A 21,840-nucleotide genomic window follows, 5' to 3' on the forward strand; every position below is an offset into this window, starting at 1 on the left:
AGGTTTTTGCCTTGATTCCCTAGTCTGTGGTACTGCTCCCAGCATCTTCTCTTTCTGTACAAAGTGGTTTAGGTGGCAGTAAAGCAGGAAATGGACTGGACCTTGATTCAAGTAGCTAGCACGAGGGAGTGTACCAGGTATGATTTTAGATGTTGGAGGTCACACTGAAGTAGACATAACTTCTCAGAAAAGGGGTTGATAGGATAGTTTCAGAGAGAAAATATTAAACTACTCTACTATCTTTTACCTTTCATGTTTCTAGCATTGGATTTCTAAAACTATAAAAGCTGTAGCTCAAACTGTATGTTTATTATAACATTTCAGAATACAAAATACAGTCAAACCTCGGTTTGCGAGTGTTTTGCAAGATGAGCAAAACACTCCTGCAAACTTTGCCTCACAAACTGAGCGTTGACTCGATATGCAAGCCCCCGCCCCGAGAACTGGCTTCACCGCCCCCCCCCCCCTCCTGGCCCGTAAACCAAGCCCTTACCTCGAGCAGACAAGACATCGGCATGCAGCACCAATCCACAGGATGTGCCGATGGCGAAAAAGCTTGCCGCTAATCTCTGCTAGGCTGCTGCGGGGCCTTGAGCATCTGCGCATGCTCAAGGCCTTTTGTCTCCCACTCATGAGAATCTCAGAGAGAGTGGGAGCCAGAAGGCCTTGAGTATGCGCAGATGTTCAAGGCCCTGCAGCAGCCCAGCAGAGATCAGCGGCAGGCTCTTTCGGCACTGGCACCAGCACATCCTGTGGCTTAGTGCTGTGTGCTGGTGTCCTGTCCGTTAAATAAATAAACATGATCTAAGGTTGCCAATTGGATCCAGATTCACAGGACAGGGTTGATCCAGTCCTGAGTTTACCCCCTCCCCCACTGCATGCTGGGACTTGTAGTCTTGCTTTTCTTAGGGAATGCAATGGGGAAATCATAACTGAGTTCATGCATGTAATGGTGTCAACCCAGGACTGCTTTAACCCTTTCTTAGAAATCTGGATCCAGTTGATAGCCTTAATATAATCTCTTCTTGAAAGAACTAATAAATTTAGGAAACAAAAAATGTACAAAAATGACAAAACAATATACTTTGCATCCTCATTTAGTCCAAGTCCACCATACTGATAAGGAGGAGGAAGATACAAATACATCATGTAGGAGATGCATTGTAGGAAAGGAAGAGACAGGAGCCAAATCTTAAGTGGACACCTCAATTTAGGCACCCAGACACTGCAAGGTAATTGTCTATTCTTTAATGGAGTTTAATGCCTAGGTCCAGTTATAGAATACTGGGATAACCAGGTATTGGCATGCTTAAACTTTAGGTATCTGCAGTTAAAACCAGCCTTAGAGCTGGCATAAGTGCCCTAAATGGGGCAGGTATGTTTGGAACTCATACTATTCTAAGTTACCCACACAACTTGGAATCCCACCTGACATGCCCATGCTTTCTCTCTGTGAACTCTTCCCTTGCAAATTACGCATTATATAAGTTACATGGTTATTTGCAAAATAGCATTAAGTGTCCTGCTAGCACTTAGGTGGGTATGTGCACACATGTGCATAAGTGCTGCTCCTAGATATTTTTGTTTGGCCCATGGGATTGTTTTTGTGTTGAGGAAAAATCTTAATTTATCTAGGACAAAAAAATGCAATTCAAATAAATATTTGCAAGGATGATAAAGCAACAAAGTGGCAAAGAGGAAAATCTTCCATCGCTCTTGCGTTGCTTTAGCCAGGTTCAGCTAAATTTGAGATTTTGTCCCAGAAATGATGATTGAGCCTTATCGAGGGGTGTTTCCTGAAAATTAGCTCTAGTCGCCGGCAGCAGTAGTGGTACCCTCTATCTCTCCCTCCGACCGCGAGACAGAAAGAAATGTACCTTATAACAAACCGGCAGTGTTGGCAGCAATGTAAATAGGCTCCTTCGCTGCCTGGGCCAATCCTCTGCTGCATCACTGATGACATCAGCAACACGGCAGAGGAACGGCCCAGGCCATGAAGGAGCCTATCTAGCTTGCTGCTGATGCTGCCGGTTTGTTATAAGGTAAATTTCTTTCTGTCTCGCGGTCGGAGGGAGAGATGGGGGGATGGGTCGGGGGGTGCAGGGGAGAGGATAGAAAGATGCTATACGGGGGTATGGAAGGAAGGGAAGGATAGAAGCTGCAAGGGATGGGAGGGAGGGATACAAGCTGCAAGGGTTCTGCTGCACAAGGGGATGGGTGAGAGGGGAGGAAAGATGCTGCACATGTGGGGGAGAGAAAGGAAATAGGAAGAATTGGGGTGGAGGAGAGGAAGGGAGAGATGATCATTGTACACAAAAATAATTACAACAAACTCCAAAAACAGAATTGCCAAAGAACCTTACCCACAAAAAGGTCAAAGGTTCCCAAGAATGGTATTGAAACAGTGTCCCCAACAAAGGTTAAATCAATAACCAACACAATAATGTGTATAAGGTAAATAATTATCAGAATTTTACAAGTTATTTACCTTATACACATTATTGTGTTGGTTATTGATTTAACCTTTGTTGGGGACACTGTTTCACTACCACTCTTGGGAACCTTTGACCTTTTTGCCTTTTTGTGGGTCACAAAAATAATAAGACATCCCCGAAAATAAGACCTACTGCCTTTTTTGGGCCCAAAATTAATATAAGACAATGTCTTATTTTGGGGGAAACACAGTAGTAACATAGTAAATAACTTGAACAGTCCATCCAGTCTGCCCAACAATCTCACTCATGATGAATTCATGATTACAACAATGCATGTGATATAAAATACTTGATCATGGTCTGTCTTTCAGCATTTCTGGGACATAAACCGTAGAAGTCTGCCTGGCAATTCCTTTATGTTCCAATTACTGGCGAAGTGTTCTTCTGTCTGCCAATTCCTGGAGTTGTCATCAAAGCCTATTCCAGCCTAGCCCAATCCATCTTATTTGCGGGACACAGACCGAAAGATTGGCCGGCACTGTCGTGTTCCAGCTACCAAAGTTGCTGTTGAAGCCCTCTCCAGCCCATTCTAACCAGGACACATCTGATGGGTAGATTTTGCTGTTATCTGCAGGTAGTGCATCGGCAGATTTTGCCCTTGGACTGATGTTACGAGGCTAGATAAGAAGGCTGACAAAGAAAATATGCTTAAAAATTGATCTAGGTGCTTCTTCAAATATTTGATGTAAATGACCACAGTACGATTTCTCTCAGAGCTAAACTCATTCAGGATAATATCCAGCATTAAAACGCACAGTCTTTACCAACATTGTCAAGTTAAATATCTTACTGGGAGTGTTGAAGCAAGATATGCTTAGGACAGTTTAAAACCTAAGCTGTTTGGCATCCATCAAAGATCCTATCTGTACCAAACACTGGTAAAATGCAATGTACTGAGGTAGACCTGCAGGTGCAACCCTCTGTGACTGCAGTTAGAAGGGATTCAAGATGACTTCATTATGGTCTCTGCAACTGTTTGGTAAATGGTCTTAAAGGAGATTTGTGCACCAAATTCTGAAATTGTAGAATTGGTGGTAAGAATGCAAAAGCACCTAGAATCCATTGCTGCTCAAATGGAAGCAGTAGAAGGCAAAATGGTGATGGGACTTGTGGGAGGAACAGCATGTTGGGGGCAGAATACAAGTGCAGTTGAAAGCCCTGATGCAAAAATCAGAGAATATCAAGAGAATAGAAGCAGGAGCTCAGACCTCTTGATTCTGTGTATTTGGAGGAAAGAGAAGACTCTGAGCCTGTTATTTACAAAAGCTCACTGGCCTGTTTTCCCAGAGACCATTGCCACCCCCCTTTTAAAATTGATGGGGCCTTAATTCTCTATGGATCCAAAGCCAAATCTGAACCTGTTTTCCAGGGCACTAGTGGTAAAACTACTTTGATACCAAGAGACTGATCTTCTGAATTGCTAAGCTTTCCTCAAAAATAGGTCTTACAAATATGATGGTTTAACTGGTAAGAATCTTTCCTGATCTAAGCATAGAAACTGAGAAAACAAGGGGAACCTATTCATTATAAAGAATTGCAAGATTGAGGTTTAAAGTAGGAGTGTGGTTTGCTGCTAAAGTAATTAAGTGTAGGAACGATGTTAGGGTTACCAGACGTCTGGATTTACCCAGACATGTCCTCTTTTTAGAGGGCATGTCTGGGTGACTGGACGGCTATTCAAAACCTGGCACTTTGTCTGGATTTTGAAAATCAGACCGCGTCCGGAGGGGCATTCGCGCATGCGCAGATGCAATGTGGTGACTTCATCTGCGCGTGATGTCATCACATCTGCACATGCGTGGATGCCCTCCCGATCAATGTGCAGGCTGAGGGGGCGGAGCTAGGGCTGAGGCTGGGGCGTTGGCTGGTGCTGAGATGGGGGTGGAACTGGGCGGGCCTGGGAGGGGCAGGTCTATGGGTCCAGATTTTACATAAGTAAAATCTGGTAACCCTAGACCAGGGATCTCAAAGTCCAGTTGGGTTTTCAGGATTTCCCCAAGAATATGCATTGAAAGCTGTGCATGCACATAGATCTCATGCATATTCATTGGGGAAATCCTGGAAACCCGACTGGATTGCGGCCCTCAAGGAGGGACTTTGAGACCCCTGCCCTAGACAATGTAAATTTTTATCCAACCCTAAAGAACCTAAAATCTTCCTTAAAAAATTGAGCTATAAGAACACACATTATGCAACCCGCTCTCTCCCCCCCCCCCCCCCCCCATTAACTCACAAGCTGTTGGATTACAGGAGATCTGTGAAAAGAAAGAGCCTGAGTCAGCCCTCAGCTTATAAGAATTACCTTACTGGGACAAACTGAAGGTCCATCAAGCCCAGTAACCTGTTTCCAACAGTGGCCAACCCAAGTCACAGGTACCTGGCAAGATCCCAAAAAGTAAAACAGATTTTATGCTGCTTATCCTAGGAATAAGCTGTGGATTTCACCAAGCCATCTCAATAATGGCCTGTAGACTTCTCTTTTAGGAAATTGTTCAAATCTTTTTTTAAAGTTCTGCTATGCTAACTAATTTCATCATAATCTCTGGCAACAAATTCCAGAGTTTAATTACATGTTGAGTAAAGAAATATTTTGTCCGGTTTGTTTTAAATCTACTACCTAGTAGCTTCATTGTATGCCCCTTAGTCCTAGTATTTTTGGAAACGGTAAACAAGTGATTCACATCTACCCTTGCCACTCCACTCAATATTTTATGCTATGCACCACTTCTAAGCTAAAACAATTGCCAAAAGAAGACATACTGACCATGGTTCTAGTGACTGTTTTTCTGGAGTAGATAGTAGCATTCAGAAGGCATCCAATCTGTTGAGGAAGTGAGCATTGGAGATTGTCAGTGCAGATGTGAGAACTAGACGAGAAGGAGTAAAGGAATTTTGCCTTGAGACTCAACCCCCGAAGAAAAGGCACTAGAGACATATAAAAATAATTTTTAAAAAAAGTTGACAGGTTTGAAACCTGGCTATTTAGAGATCCGTTTGCTACTATATCTTAAGTTTGTGAGAACTGGGGATTATTTGTTCTGTTTCTCCTACCCTTTGTTTTAAACTAATTAAATACTTGTATGCTGGTTTTTATTGTGCAATTTCTTGGCCTCACTTTTGTTTCCAGTCTTATTTGGCTTTTTGTCTGATATGATGGATGTAATTTTTACATTGTAAACTGCCTTGATATCTGTTGAAAGTATATTAAATTATACATGCCATAATTCATCATTTCTTTCACTGGGTCAAGTTTAAAATTAGCAGCTCCTGTCTGTAACCTTGGCAATGCTATATTAGCATTTAGCCTTGATCACAGCCATAATTGTTGCTTGAGTAATTGAGAGGGTTTTAACAGTTTACTCATAGAACCAAGTATGGAAAGAGGATTGAGTCTTCGCTTCAATGAGAAATAATGCTTCTAGTTAGTAGTAGATTAGAACTGCTGTAAATTGGGTATATAAAATATGCACCTCATATTTTGCTCTCAATTTTGAATTAACTGTGAAAAGATAGTTGTGCTAAGATTGATTTGGTGTTATTGCAATGTGTTGCCCTGTGGATCAGCACTTCTGCTCCATGGTTTTTCTCAGACTGGGGATGATCAATATATGGTGATTCGGTGTAGGATGGGCTGGGGAGCGCATCAGTGGGAATTCCATGAACTTGGAATAGGAGGATGTTACTGGCCAGATTTTACAGTAGATATCCTGCAATCAACGGGATGGTTGGATAGGCTGGAGTGAGCTTAGATGGCAACTTTAGCAGTTGGAACCTAGGACAATACCAGATGGCCTATGGCCCAGAACTATCAAAGAAGAGACAAGTTAATCTAATCATGTATTTTTTATGTTACTATGAATAATTTGGGATCCTATTCTGAACCTAATCATCTGATTAAGGGATTGGGGCCTATTTCAGAATGGGGTGCTTGAAAAAGTATACCTGAATGGAAGGTTTAAAGAACAGGTGTTTTGGGGAAAGAGGGATTAAGGACAGGGAGAGCTGTATTATATCTGAAGTTATATTTCTAATGTTTGCTGTGGTGGTTTTATTTTGACAATACAAAGTTTTGGGTATAACCAAAGGAGGGTGGGGAGAACATGTAGCAACTAGCAGGAGGTAGTAGGTAAGATTAACAGTTAGTAGAGGCGTGGGATGGGAGGAATGAATGTGAAGGTTTAGGGCCTTAAGGTCCTTGAGGTCCACAACCCAGCCTGATTTTTGGAATGTCCACAATGAATATGTATGAGATCTTTTCGCATTCACTGCTGCCATTGCATGCAAATAGATCTCATATGCTATATATTCATTTTGGAAATCCTGAAAACCAGGCTGAGTTGTGAACCTTGACTGGATTTGACGATCCCTCGTATGGAATGATTGCGTGTGGAGTGAACTGAGCAAAAGCATTAGTGTTCCCCCCACAAATTCGCAGTTCGCGGACTCAATCATTCGCGGTCTGCTCCGACCACCTCTTCCTGTAGTAAAGTCAGGCTACACCAATCGGGAGCTGCTTGTCAAAGCAGCTCTTGATTGGTGTAGCCCAACTTTACTACAGGAAGAGGTGGTCAGAGCAGACCATGAGTGATTTTCTTTACCTGTTGGCATTCCAGCTGCCCTATCCTGCCTCCCCTGCGAATTTTGGGTGAGTACTGTAAATCCCAATCAGTTTAAAAAAAAAAAAAAAAAAACAACTGGAAATGTGGGGCAGTACATGACTTATAAGTGTTTCCCAACTCAGTCCTGGAGTATCCTCTTGCTAGTTAGGTTTTCAGAATATTTGCAATGAATATCCATGATTGATTTTATATACATTGTCTTCATTGTATGCAAATCTTTCATACATACTCATTGTGAATATCCTGAAAATCTAACTAGCAAGGGGCTACTTCAGGACCAACCCGAGAACCACTGCCTTATAAGGTGTAGAAAGTCCATTGAATGAATTACAAGTTCTCTGCCACAAATTTGTCTTGCAAATATTACAGTACAATATATCTTACACCAAGCTAAGAGCCAATAATATGTCTGACCAACAGCAAACCTAGTGTAGACTAAACAAGCTCTGTTTATCAGCTAAGGATTTGCATTTACCATAATGCATGCTGACTTGGGATACAGGAAAGTCTATGCATGATGGATTCCCAAACAGCTTACTGATTTGCACCAGCAGCAGCGTGTAGAGGTTGCAACCCAGTTCCTGAGATGGTAAGAAGATCCGAGTATTCTGGAGGAAACTGTCACTGGCAACGAGACATGGGTGCATCACTGTCCGGAAAGCAAAAGACAAAGCATGATGAAGCAAAGGAAGCGGTGCTCACCTGGTTTCGGGAGCAGCCGGAAAACCTCTCTGCAGGAATGCAGAAGCTAGTTGACAAATACAACAAATGTGTCATCTTGCATGGGGACCATGTAGAAAAGTGATATCTTCAAGTGCTCACAGTTACTTCTGTTAAAGCGGTTAACTGTATTTTGTATTTACTTTTTGGTTTACCTTCTTAATGTGTCTGAGTTTTTTTAAATAGAAATTTACTGTTTTCATATAAAGTTTTGAAACTATGCAGTTCTCTTAGTAACTGGGTCAAGAAATTTGATATTTTTCCATCTAGTTTAGTGAAACGTCTAGAGAAAACCCACCTTGTTAATAAAATGAGAAATGTTTGGCCATTGAAGCTTATGTCTGAGTAAATTTAGTTGTTTACAGTCACATCATCCTGGCACTGATTCTTAAATTGTTTTAAACCCCTCCCTTACCCCATACCCAGAGACAGATGTTTCAACAACTAGGCAGAGTGATGAGGCAGTAAACTTTTTCCAAAAAAGTCCTATGATTTGGGATCAGCTTCCTTGGGAAATTAGTGAGGCCCTGCGCTTTTCATAAATTACAAATTCTGATTGTTTGCATTAGCATACTGTTACATGTGCTATTGTGTCTATTTTACTTTGTTAATGTGCTTTTTGTCAAGACGAGCCTTGTGTAAAATATATTAACTTAGTTAGTGGGTCCACATTAGGACCAATGTTCACTGACAATTTCACTCAACCTCACTTTCCTCTGTCACACAGTAATTCAGTCCAGACAAGAATTGGGGTTCAAACCAGAAGGATTTACAGTATTTAAAATGATAAAAATTGTCCCTATAAGTAAAGGGACAAAATCTAAACAATAATGGTTTAGACAAAGGCAAAAAAAAAAGCCTAATCGCTTAGTCATGTGTGGCTGCAGGGCTCTACACTCTTTAGAGACCCTGTGCAGTTCTCATAAGGATTAGATTTATTACATTTGATATAGCACTCATACATGAGTATTAAGCAGTTTACAATACTACTACAGTAGAAGTGGAGGTTACAAACCTCACCCCCCCAAAAAAATAACCTCCCCCAAAAACATTAGGGATAGGAGTTACATGTTTACAAACCATCAGAGGGTAGAAGAAAGGTGAAAGGGTCGATAGAGGACATAAAAGCGCAGGAGATGAGAAAGAGAACAGGATTTAACGAAATATGAGAATAAGAGACACACAGATCAGTGAGAATGAGTTATTATTGTAAATGCTAAATGATCATTTGCAGACTATGGTGAGTAATCGCATAGGGTTCCATGTTGAGATGGCCTTAGAGCTGTATTCGGTTGATAGGTTCTTCTGTCTGGGTTGTAGTGAGTCCTCAGATGGGAGCCCCTCTGTAAGTTTTTGGGGTTTTTTTCTTTGTTGATCTCGGTGACTTCTTGTCGCTTTTTGCAGTTTTCGCTAATTATTCTTGTCTTTTAATTGGCGTGGGTTGGTTCCTCATTTCAGCTTACGCCTCATGGTAGCACAACAGCCCAGCAATCCTGTCACTGCTCTCCTCCTGGTTCAGAGGCTGGATTGGGCAAAGGCTATCCCCGTTGCTATGTGATGTGATGGCTAAGAAGGCAGATGCCAAAGATGAGTCGGACAGAACTGGGCTTTTATACCGATCAGTTTCTTTCTGAGGGTCTCCTCCTACAGTTTTGGGGGAGGGGGGAGTGTTGAAATTAAAGTTCTGAAAGTGCTTTCTTTCTGATCTTGACCTTGATCTCTGATCTTGACTACTTCTGTTCGAGGATGCAGGTGTAAGTAGCTGCACAATTCAGTCACAATGAGGAGAGAACTTTTTATTTTTTTTTTCGGTGAGGCACTTTCTATGGATCAAGAAAAAACTTGGAATGATTATTTAGCTATTGTATGTATCTAGTTATAGTGAATTCAGCAGCTAAATCTTGAAAAGATTTAAGGATATTCCCTTGCCATTGCCAACCTGGAAACAAGAACAGCTTGCACCAACTCAGTGGTCAGTGAGAAAGTGATAGGAATAAAATTAGGATTATTCCCAAGAAGTGTTGAGTGAAATGGTATGGTGGCTGTCTTCAAGGTAATATACGTAGAAATAAAACAAAAATATAGAGGGAAAAAAAATACCTTTTTTTATAGGAGTAACTTAATGTAGTTTGATTAGCTTTCGAAGGTAACCCCTTCCTCAGATCAGAAAAGAAGTGTTGAATGATTTAGGCTTTTTCTCCCAAATTCTAGAAAGTTTGCTTAAAGATAGGCACCTACATCAGTGCACCTAGATGATATAGGCATCTAACTTAACCCCTAACGTGGCTTGATAAAAGGGGAGTATTGCCAGCTGCTGTGGAAAAAGCTCAGATGCTCATAGAATTCCTATCTAAAAGTAGGTGTTTTTTGAGTTATGAACATGATTATAGAAGATGGGCTAATAGTGCCTAACTTAGACACAGACATTTAGGCCAAGAAAACCCTGGCATAAATACACATTTGTGAGGGAGAGTGTGGTGCAGTGGTTAGCTTTAGCCTCAGCACCCTGAGGTTTTGGGTTCAAAACCAAGCTGCCCCTTGTGACCCTGGGCAAGTCACTTAATTCCCCCCCTCCACATTGCCCCAGGTACATTAGATTGTGAGCCTGCCAGGACAGACAGGAAAAAATGCTTAAGTACCTGAATAAATTCATGTAAACCGTTCTGAGCTCCCATGGGAGAATGGTATAGAAAGTTGAATGAATAAATAAGGTAAGATGCCTAGCAGTGCCTAAGGCTGCATAAGTGGCACTTAGAGCAATTCTATACAGGAGGAGAGAGCGGTATGGTGGTTAGAGCTACAGCCTCAGTACCCTGAGCTTGTGTAGTGGTTAGAATCACAGATTCGTTCCTTAAGGAAATGTGTTAGTCTTGTGCAGGGGAGACCAACAATTGGAAGTAAATTCATAGACAATTGGCAAGGTGACTACTGGTAGGATGACAATTGAAACAGAAACATGATGGCACTTAAAGGCCAAATGGCCCATCCAATCTGCCCATCCACAGTAACCATTATCTTTTCCTCTCTGAGATCCCACGTGCCTATCCCATACCTTCTTGAATTCAGACATTCTCTGTCTCTACCACCTCTTCCGGGAGACTGTTCCACGCATCTACCATCCTTTCTGTAAAAAAGTATTTCATTAGATTACTCCTGAGCCTAGCACCTCTTAACTTCATCCTATGCCCTCTCATTCCTTTCAATTGAAAGAGACTTGATTCATGCGCAATTACGCCACGTAGGCATTTAAAACGTCTCTATCATATCTCCCCTTTCCTGCCTTTCCTCCAAAGTATACATATTGAGATCTTTGAGTCTGTCCCAATATGACTTATGATGAAGACTATACAACATTTTAGTAGCCTTCCTCCGGACTGACACCATCCTTTTTTATGCAGGAAGTCCCTACCAATTATCATTTTATGAATTGACATCCTGGCTGCAGATGAGTGCTGGCATCTTTCCTTCCATTTCCTCCTCCCCAGGCTGACATTTCCCCTTCCTTTCTTTACTTCCCCCCCCCGAGTCTACCTTTTGTTTCAAAAGTTGCCAGGTAGTAGCAGCGATTCACACACGCTGCCCTACTCCCACCGACCCAATGTCCTTTCTACTGCAGCCCACCCCAGCAAAAACAGGAAGTTTTATCAGAGAGGGCAGGCCACAATAGAGAAGACCTCATTGCTGCCACCCGGCAACTCTAGCGGTTAGAGCTACAGCCTCAGCACCCTGAGCTTGCGGATTCAAACCCCTAAGACTTTCCTTTAGTGTTTCGCATTTTAAAGTAAGATTAAATTCATTAAGAGGCCAATTAAATTTTGGCCAGCTAGAATCAAATGGTTAAACTTCTTATGATTTCTTTTAATTTTCAAGATTTTAAAATATGAAATCTAGAGCAATGGCTTCATGGATGGAAATCCACACAAATCCATCATGTTCACCATTAAGATTGTACATATGAAATAAAATATATAATAATAATAATAATAATTTTATTTCTTATATACCGCTGTACTGTGAGGTTCTAAGCGGTTTACAGTAGAAACAGAAGAAATGCAATAAGTAAGATTAATTAAGATGAAGAGAAAGTACTTAGAGTTCCCTGACTGTTCCAAAGGCTCACATTCTTGCTAAAGTACTTGAGAAAAATAAATTAGTTAGGTTATAAACAGAGTAGAAGAAGGTAGGAAAACAGTTCATAGGAAAATTAATTTCGAGTACATTATACATTATATATTGTTCAAGGCGGAATACAAATTATAGGAATTACCAAAAGAATTGCGTAATAAAGATTATCTAGATAAATTACATAACAGTTATTCGTGTACATTACATGATGTGGTAGAGGATTCAATTTTGAGAATTACATATCAAGGGAATCAATTGATAACAGAATATAGTGGAGATTATCAGTATATACGGTTTACAGATTGGAAGTTACCTAATAATGAAGTAAGAAATTTATTGGATAGTGTGGAAAATGTTTATATAGGAATCAGAGTATGTATGTAAGGAAAGGATCTAAGAATTGAATTAATGTGTTATTCTATCGAGGGAGAGCTTGTGCATAAAGGGAGGATATTAGTTGGTAATGACGTGTTTTCTGAATAGAAATGTTTTGATTTCTTTTCGAAACACTTTGATGTCTGTTGTATTGATCATTAGTTTGGTGATTGTGGGGTCAATTTTTGCTGCCTGTGTCGCTAGAAGGCTGTCGTATAGTTTCTTAAGACGGGTTCCATTATTAGGTGGGAAGGTGAATAGGTTTTGAGTTCTTCTTGATCTGGATGAGCGGTAGCGGTTTAGGCGGTTGTTTAGGTAACAGGGGGCAGTTCCATGGGTTATCTTAAACAGCAGACAATAGAACTTGAATTGAGTTCTTGCTTTTATCGGAAGCCAGTGAGAGTCTATGTAGGCGGGAGTGATGTGGTCAAATTTGCTGAGACAGTAGATGAGTCTGATGGCAGTGTTCTGAACTGTCTGTAGTTGTTTTATCATATTGTTAGGACATGTTAGGTAGAGGCTGTTGCAGTAATCCATACTGCAAATTTTATGACACGGAAGGAAAAAAATGGTAACTTGATGACTACATCTCTGTTCAAGTATCCGTTAGCTGAAACATCTGCTAATCCCCCAAGTGGGGCCCTATTTTGCAGTGATGCCAGATCTATCTAAGCAGGAATTAAAACATTCCAGTCACCTCCAGTAATGAAATCCCATACCTCAAAAGAGCAGTAGAACGTTTGTGCCAAATATTCAGCCCCTATAAAGCAAAGATTTTAAATGAAGCTAGAACTGTAGTGCAGTATGTTGCCTTCCTGGATCGCCCTTAAGTTGCAAATATAATAGCACCAAAAATTGGCCCCAAGAAGTCTCATTGAAAATTGCTGCCTGCTCATTTTGAAATGGATATGTTTACTATAAAAATATTATTAATAATAAGCTATCTAGGACCTTTGTGATTATAATCACTGTAAAGTTAGTGTTCTTTTAACTGGTGAGTGTATACAACACATATTTTAATTAAGCACTACATATGTTAGGCAACACACTAGAAAAAAGACCAACAAAATTAGCTGAAAGCATAGGGGAGAGATAAAACAGCTTTGTAAATATAGCAGACAATGAAATCAGTGTGCATGATATGTAAAGCATTAATTGTAGAAAATATAGCCAGGGGACGTATTTGCAGTGCATCCAATTCTGTTTTATAAACATTGAAAGAATGTAATCCAACTCATACACATTCAAGGTAACTTCACCTCTTTGTTTGCAGATACCGAGTATAAACATAAATAAAATAACATAAATCTTTATATGCCGCGAAAGCCTTCGGTTCGAGGTGATTTACAGGAAAAATGGCTGAGGATAATCAGCAAGTTTCAGCAATGGAGCGATGACTAAAATTGTATAGATTGCATAGAGGGAAGTTAAGCAGGGCTTTATGTGGTTGGAGATAAATAAATAGGTAGGAATGTTCAGTCTTAAAGCAACAACATGGAATAGAGAGTCAGTGGGTCAGGAATCTCTTCATGGAAAATTTAAGGTGGGTTGTCCTGTTTGGGGAAGAGGAACGTTTTTAGGAGCTTTCTGAAGTGCATGTAGGAGGTTGATGATCTGATCAGTTTGCTTCATTTGGGATCTTTGGAGGCTGCTTGGTAGGGTAGGAGTCTTTTGATGAATTTTTTATGGTTGCATCCTTTAATTGAGGGGAAGGTGAAGAATGATTGAGGTCTCGGAGAGAAAATGGTTACTGCAGACGGGCAGACTAGATGGGCCATTTGGCCTTTATCTGCTGTCATGTTTCTATGAGTATAAAGGAGGTGATACTGAGTAATAAAACAGCTAGTTGAATTGATCAGCCAAACCGAAAAGGATTAGCTTAATCATATTCCTGTCCTAAATTGAAAGGTACAACAAAGTTTTAAGCTTAACTATAAGTGAGTTTTAACACATGCTTTGTGTGTGTGCTTTGCACATTGAAAATAGAAATATATGAGCATCCTGGCCAGTCGGCATACCCAGTTAGCTCAGTGTGATTGATTGATGTCAAATTGATACAATGGTTAAAGCGATCTTGGAAACAAACAGGAGAAACTGCCTTCACACCAGTGAACAGCAAACAGGAATCATCTTAAACTCAGGCTGGTTGGGAGAATATATATTACAGTATCCTGAGCAGTAACAATGTCCCTTACTCCAAGTTAAAGCTAAATATCGTTGACTCCAAAAAAGTTACTGATTTTTTTTATTTTTATACCCCTTTATTGGACTAACTTGGTGCATGTATAACTAGTGGCATATTTCACAGGTTATCTTTGAGTAGTAATGAATCTTAGTGTGTGGTAAACCAATGAATATGCATGAGATCTATTAGCATACAATGAAAGCAGTGCATGCAAATAGATCTCATGCATATTCATTGGGGAAATCCTGAAAACCTGACTGGATTGCGGCCCTCGAGGAGGGACTTTGCCACCTCTGCTCTAAGCTGAGCGGGAGTCCTCCAACCATTTTGCCGCCAGAGGGGAGTAGCACTTTATTGTGTTTTCAGTTTCTAGGGATGGGGTTGTCTGGAGTCCTGCAGTGCTTGCCTGTCCCTCACTATTGAAAATGTAATATAGAAATGGCACTCCCTACTGTAGGTGGAGGACTCCTGCAGAGCTTAGAGGGGACAATGGTTGGTGCTGTCGTAAGAACTGGGCAAGCAGAACCACAAGCCGGAGGTGCACCATACTGACCTTTTGAATCAATCCATGAGTACATAAGACCAAATGAGAAAAGGGGAGGAGCCAAAAGGAACCCTTGATCTGGGGTGTGCTTTAGACAGTGACTGCCCTGTTGCAAGTATAGCTGGCCTCTTACTAGGTGCTGAGAGTAACCCTGAATGTCTTCATAGGTGACTGGTGCTCTAAATGGGAGAAAATAAAAAAGCACAGCGAAATCAGTGTACAAAAATAGCACACAGCCCTGGTTCACTGGTGTCAGCAAAGCTAAAGACCTAAGCTGCAATTAGGTTAGAAGAAAAAAAAGAAAAAAATACAAATGGACAGCAAAGGATAGTTCAAGAAAGTACCTTTATTTGTAAACCCCATAAATAAAGTGTATGCACTCCTTCAAAATCAAATCAAAGGCAAAGTGTATTATGGAGTTCAAATTTCAGGTTTATTTCTCTTCATCTGTGTTTACCTGTGGCCACATCACTTCTCTATATGAATAAGTCCTCCGGTTAGAGGTTACTTCAGGTACCCAGATATTTTAGAGAAGCATCCTCAGTGTATAATAGCTCTGAACACCAAATGCTTCCAATTTCTTAAATCCTTTAAATAGTTGAGGGCGTATAATCCCCTACATGGTGATAGGAAAATAAGAAACATCTGTTCTGCTCATTATGAGGCACATCATAAAAACACTTATCCCAGGACAAGCAGGCAGCATATTCTTTTTTTTTTTAGTTCAATATTTTTTATTGAGTTTTTTGAAAAAATATAAGAAACAGTTCAAGTACAGGGTATCAAAAAATAAAACAAAACATTTAGTATAACAAATATTCAGTTATATTGTGCAATGTAGAATTGAATCGTTTTAAAAGATCTAAAGTACTAGGACTGTTCATGAAAAGATAATAAAAGAAAAGATAAGAGGAAAGAGAAATTGAAGGAAGAAAGAAAAAGAATAAAATGAGGAAAAAGATGAAGGTAAAGAAAAAGAAGAAGAAGAAGAGAGGAGTGTCTATGAAATAGATTGTTTCCAATAACCAGGGACAATGTAACAAGTAAAGTCAGAAAAATAATTAGGTAATAGAAAAAACTGACTTAATTGGTAAAGCCAACATATGAGAAGAACCTGCTAGACTGCCACGTGGCTCAGAGATATATAACTCTGAAGAGGGGGAGGTCACCCCCTCTTAAAATAAGAGTTTTTCATCCAATCATAGCTTGATATACAGTATTGTCAGGTTCGACTCAAGAGGGCAATTGTATTCATTGATTGATTCAAATTCATTCATTGATTCTAAATGATACTTTGGAAACTCTAAAACTTGAAACAAAAACTTTAAACAAAAAGGAGTTGCATCCAGATTGCACTGAAAATATAAAGATGCACTTAGCTCATATGCAAAATAACTTCTCAGGGTCCCGACGTGGCCCCGTTTCGGCGACTGCTTCAGGAGACCCCGCCACTCGAGAGTTAAAATTTTTGCACAATGTCGCAATAGTGGAAAGATTCAAACTGTGATCTAAAATGCAACAGCACAAAACATGTGGAATGCATTAGGTACAGGTGTGGAAACTCAAAAAACTACTGTATCTAAGCATAATTCAAAAGTATTACCAGCTGACAACAGGAAGGAAAGCACAAAACTAAGAATAGATACATACCGGTCAAAAGCTAAGAAAGTTCTGAGCAACAGAGAACGCCCGACACCCGCTCTGGTATTTAACCCCAAGAGGGGGAGGGGGTGCCCCGTGCAAATGAACGTGATGACGTCATGAGTTCACCGTGCAGAAGTAATAAGAAAATGCTGAAACTGCAGAACGTGAAAAAGATGAGGTCACAAAAATGCTATCCATTCGATTTCACTGTTAAGACCATTAGGATGAAGGGAGTTCAAATTGAAGATCCATTTCTGTTCTCTTCTCCACAGGATACGTGCAATATCTCCCCCTCTAGGGCAAGCAATACTGTCCAAAACCGTAAAGGTGAAATCTTCCAGAGTGTGATGGGCATGTTGCCAATGTTGAACCAGGGGTGCCTCCTGTACCCCTGTACGAATGCGACTCATATGCTCACCAATCCTGAGTTTCAGCTGACGGGTGGTGCAGCCAACATAAATAAGCTGACATGAGCATGAGATAGCATACACGACATGATGTGAGTTACAATCTGTGCTTAACTGTGTATACTTCAGGTTTAAGGGAAGTTGCATGTGTTGAACTGTGACGCTGTAAGAACATACTCTACACCGCCCACATGGGGAATGTTGCCCCCGTGGGGATTGTGAAAGAGGATGACTCAAAAATTGAGAGTGGGTAAGTTTCTGTTTGAGATTCAAGGCTTTTGAAAACGCAAACCTAGGCACCTCATGAAATGCTTCATGATACTGTAGAATTGGCCAATGACGTTTGATAATTCTCTTAATTTGAAACGCATGGATGGAATATGGGATCACACATACCAATGAGTTAGATTTAGGTTCAGATGTTGACTGTAGTAGCAGTGATCGGTTAGCGTATAACCCTCTTTTGTAAGCTTTTTTAAGTACTGCTGGCGGATAGCCTTTTAACAAGAATCTGTGCCTAACCTCTTCAGACTTCTGCACATATTCTTCCACCGTGGTGCACAGTCTTCTGAGACGTAAGAACTGTCCAACAGGTATATTGTTTCTTAGGTGTTTAGGGTGGAAACTATCATATTGAAGAAGGTTATTCCTATCAGTAGGTTTACGATAAATTGATGTCTGAAAACAACCCTGATGTAAAACAATTTTGATATCTAAGAAAGAAACTTGATGGCAATCCTTAGTCATGGTAAACTGGAGATTAGGGTCACAACTATTCAGCCAATCAAAAAATGCCGCCAGGTCTGACTCTGTACCTGTCCATACGGCAAAAACGTCATCAATAAATCTTCTCCAAAACAGAAAATGCTGCCAATACTCAGATGGATATAAGAACTGATGTTCAAACTGTGACACATATAAACAAGCTATAGAAGGGGCCATTTTAGACCCCATAGCAGTGCCCTTGATCTGTTTATAAAAATGCTGGTCAAATTGAAAATAGTTCATATTGAGCGCCACTTGCGCCAAGTTCAACAAAAGCTGAATCCTAGATGTAGAAAGATCCAAATTGTGTAACTCTGCTCGAATAACTTCAATGGCTTCACGCTGGGGAATATTGGTGTACAGAGCTGCAATGTCAAAGGTAAGTAAAATGGCATCCTGGGGTACATTCTGAAAAGATGACAAAAATTGGATAATGCTTGTAGAGTCCAGAACATAGGAGGGGGCAAGCGGAACCCTGTCTTTAAGGTAAAAATCCACAAAAGCTGACAAAGGTTCAAGAAGGGATCCAATACCAGATACAATTGGTCTACCCGGAGGGTGAGATAAAGATTTATGTATCTTCGGAACAAAATAAATCACAGGTATCCGTGGATATGGACAGTTCAAAAATCTAAACTCCTTCTCAGTAATTACCCTCGTTTCGAGAGCCTGAACCAAAAGGTGAGAGATGATATCTTGTATGGACTGTGTAGGATCCTGCTGCAACTGCTCATAGTATATAGGATCACTAAGTTGACGCTGTGCTTCCATAATGTAATCATGAGTGTCTTGAATAACAACACCCCCTCCCTTGTCTGCTGGATGTATGACTATACTCTGATCTGTAGCTAGCGTGGAAACCGCTAGATATTGTTGTCTGGTTAGATTAAACCGGATAGGGGGAGTGGCACTTTCTAAATTGCCAATATCATGCAATACTAGATCTTCAAATGTTTGAATATGCGGGTCGACTGTGCCTGGTGGGCACCAAGAGGATTTAACACGTAAAGTATGAGTACTGTCATGCTGTTGTTCCCTATTGGCTTCATCCGTATGAAAAAACTTTTTAAGTTTACAAGACCGAATAAACTTAAACAAGGCCACTCTAGTATCAAAAGAAAAATATTGGTTCGTAGGTACAAAGGAGAGACCCTTGTTTAATATTGAGGTCTCTACTGGAGTCAACATGCGATGTGACAAATTAAAGATGCTTTTAGTCATAGAAACCACTAAAACAGAATTAGACACTTATCAGGAAGAATACCAACAAGCCAAGGCCATTTTACAACAAAATGTTAATGATGATGAGTACACTAAATCCTTACAGGAATTAAATCAAAAAATTGAGGCATTTAGGGAGGATTTGAGAAAAACTAAGATCAAAAAACTACGTCGTGATGAAATGGACTACACTAAAGGTTTTGTGTATATATGGATGGACAAAGCCCGTAACATTAAACGTCAGAAACGTCCAACATATACTCAGACATCTTCAGATTCTTCAGGAGATGATCATAAAACACGGCAAGGGAATGTTTCGAATCCTACTCATAATGTCCATTTTCAAGGAGGTCCCAAACCATCCAACAAAAGACCGGTGAGGTCAAGACCCACAAAAGCACCACCTTAACATCTAACATCTTTAATTTGTCACATCGCATGTTGACTCCAGTAGAGACCTCAATAAAGGAACGAACTTTAGCACAGTGGAAAAGCATGTGATCAAGAGTCCCAGCTTCTTTCATACAATTCCAACATATAGAGTCTTGTTTTAGGTTAGCTTTCCACATCCGAAAGGGTGTCCATACCGCATTCCACATAATGAAGAACATTGATTGTGAGACTCTGGATGATAAAAGAGGTCGGTTTGTCGATGACCAGAAGAGTTCCCAGTCAACATCAGTAAGTGAGGTTGTCAGCATAGATTCCCAATGTTTCATGGAATGAGAGGAAAATGTGAAAGAGTGATCTCTTAGAATACTATAGAAGAGAGATATCGCTTTACCTTTTGATATAGCCAATGTGGACCAGTGATACAAAGTGTGAATGGATGTCATATAATCAAAGCGTATAGACATAGAAGATAACGTCTTAGTAAGAGAAAGCCACTGTGAGTAAGCAGAAGGAGACAATGAGTAAGTAGAGCAAATTGTGACAAAGGGAACAAACGAAGTGAGAGTGGTTATCTGATGGAGAGACCACAAACCAGCCCGCTGCCACCTTTTCCATGAAAGAGATTTACTATTGATTTGGATTTTGGGGTTATTCCAAATGGACAAGAGTGGACTGTCTTTAATTGAAATCTCTGCGATTACGTCTAGTATATGAAGGGCATGCTGCGTTGCACTCAATAAGGAGTATTTTCTCAAAAGTTTGGGCACTGGCACCGTCAACAAGCATGAAACATGTAATGGTGCACATAAAAACCGTTCCAGGTCAAACCAGGTTGGTGAGTCTTGGGTACTAGGGTTAATAATCCAATAGGCTCCATATTTGGCCAATGATGCGATATAATAAAAATGAAAATCTGGTACATTCAAACCCCCATTAATTTTAGAGGCTTTCAGCTTGTCGAGAGCAATACGAGGTTTTTTGTTATTCCACACAAAGTCAGATATTTTCTTATTCAACCAATGAAAAAATTTCTTCTTGCATAAGGAGGGAAGCATTGAGAGGGTATAGTTTATCTGAGGAGTAAGGGTCATTTTGATAGAAGCTATTCTGCCCCACCATGAAAGGAAGAGTGGAGACCAACGAGACAGGGTGTTAAGAACTAAACTTTTAATTTTAGATATGTTTAGATCTTGAGTTTGAATCGGATCTTTATGTATTAACACTCCCAAGTATTTTACAGCTCCGTGTGACCACGTGAAGGGAAATTGGGCGAGATCTGAGGGGTAAATGAGATCATTAAGAGGGAAAATTTCTGATTTTTCCCAGTTAACTGAGTATCCAGAAAGCTTGGAGTAATGAGAGACAATATTAACGAGTGAGGGAAGGGAAGCAACAGGATCTCGGATAAAGAGAAGGACATCATCAGCGTATGCTGCTAATTTGATATGACAATAAGTGGTTTCAATTCCTGTTATTGTTGGGCATTGTCGGATAGCAGAGAGGAAAGGTTCCAACGCTAAATTAAATAGCAGCGGCGACAGAGGGCAGCCCTGGCGAGTGCCTCTATGTAGGGAGAATTTGTTGGAGAGAGAATTATTAATTAAAATGCGAGCTGTGGGTTGATGATATAAAGTTTTAATCCAATCTGTATAGAACGGGCCAAAGTTGTACCACTTTAAAATTTGGAATAGAAAAGGCCATTCAACTCGGTCAAAGGCCTTTTCGGCATCTATGGCCAAACCGATTACGGGATCTGAGAGTGTTTTAGCATGGGCATTAATATGATGAAAGAGGCGTATATTGTCTCCTATAAACCTTTGTTTAATAAACCCCGTTTGATCTTTGTGAATAAGAGAGGGGATCACTTTGTTGAGTCTCAGTGCAAGAAGTTTTGCCATGATCTTGTAATCTAAATTAAGAAGAGAAATGGGGCGAAAGTTTTTAACCAAGGTAGGGTCTCTGTCAGGTTTGGGAATGACTATTATAGTGGCCTCAGTGAAGTTGAATTGTTTGTCTGGATCAGAGTGGAGGAATTCATAGTAAGAAAGAAGATGAGGAGCCAGAAGATTACGAAACTGCTTAAAAAATTCATTGGTAAACCCGTCAGGACCTGGGGCTTTGCCGGTAGGCATAGCTGATATTGCGGCTTCTATTTCAGATACAGTAATGGGAGAGTCCAGTTTCAATTTCACAGAGTCCGATAAGGTCGGATGAACCAAAGAAGCAAGAAAAGAGTCTATCCCCGATTCTGAAGCAGAAAAATCAGATTTATATAAAGTAGTATAGAAGTTTTCAAACTGAGAGGAGATCAGAGACCGGGTTTTAACCATCTGCCCCAATGGGTTTT

The 21,840-nt window shown here is 40.4% G+C and overlaps 1 protein-coding gene and 1 long non-coding RNA gene across 2 annotated transcripts in view; both read left to right on the forward strand.

Moving 5' to 3' along the window:
- FAM207A (family with sequence similarity 207 member A) overlaps positions 1-21,840 on the forward strand; it is a 247,385-nt gene that overhangs the window by 120,865 nt on the left and 104,680 nt on the right. The gene's annotated exons all lie outside the window — the stretch shown is intronic.
- Positions 30-2,943, forward strand: LOC117361245. Its single transcript, XR_004539612.1, has 3 exons — positions 30-137; positions 1,102-1,232; positions 2,807-2,943. It is a non-coding gene; the product is annotated as an uncharacterized LOC117361245 (long non-coding RNA).

The sequence above is a fragment of the Geotrypetes seraphini genome, chromosome 5 (genome assembly GCF_902459505.1).
Source record: "Geotrypetes seraphini chromosome 5, aGeoSer1.1, whole genome shotgun sequence".
NCBI classification, from domain to species: Eukaryota; Metazoa; Chordata; class Amphibia; order Gymnophiona; family Dermophiidae; genus Geotrypetes; species Geotrypetes seraphini.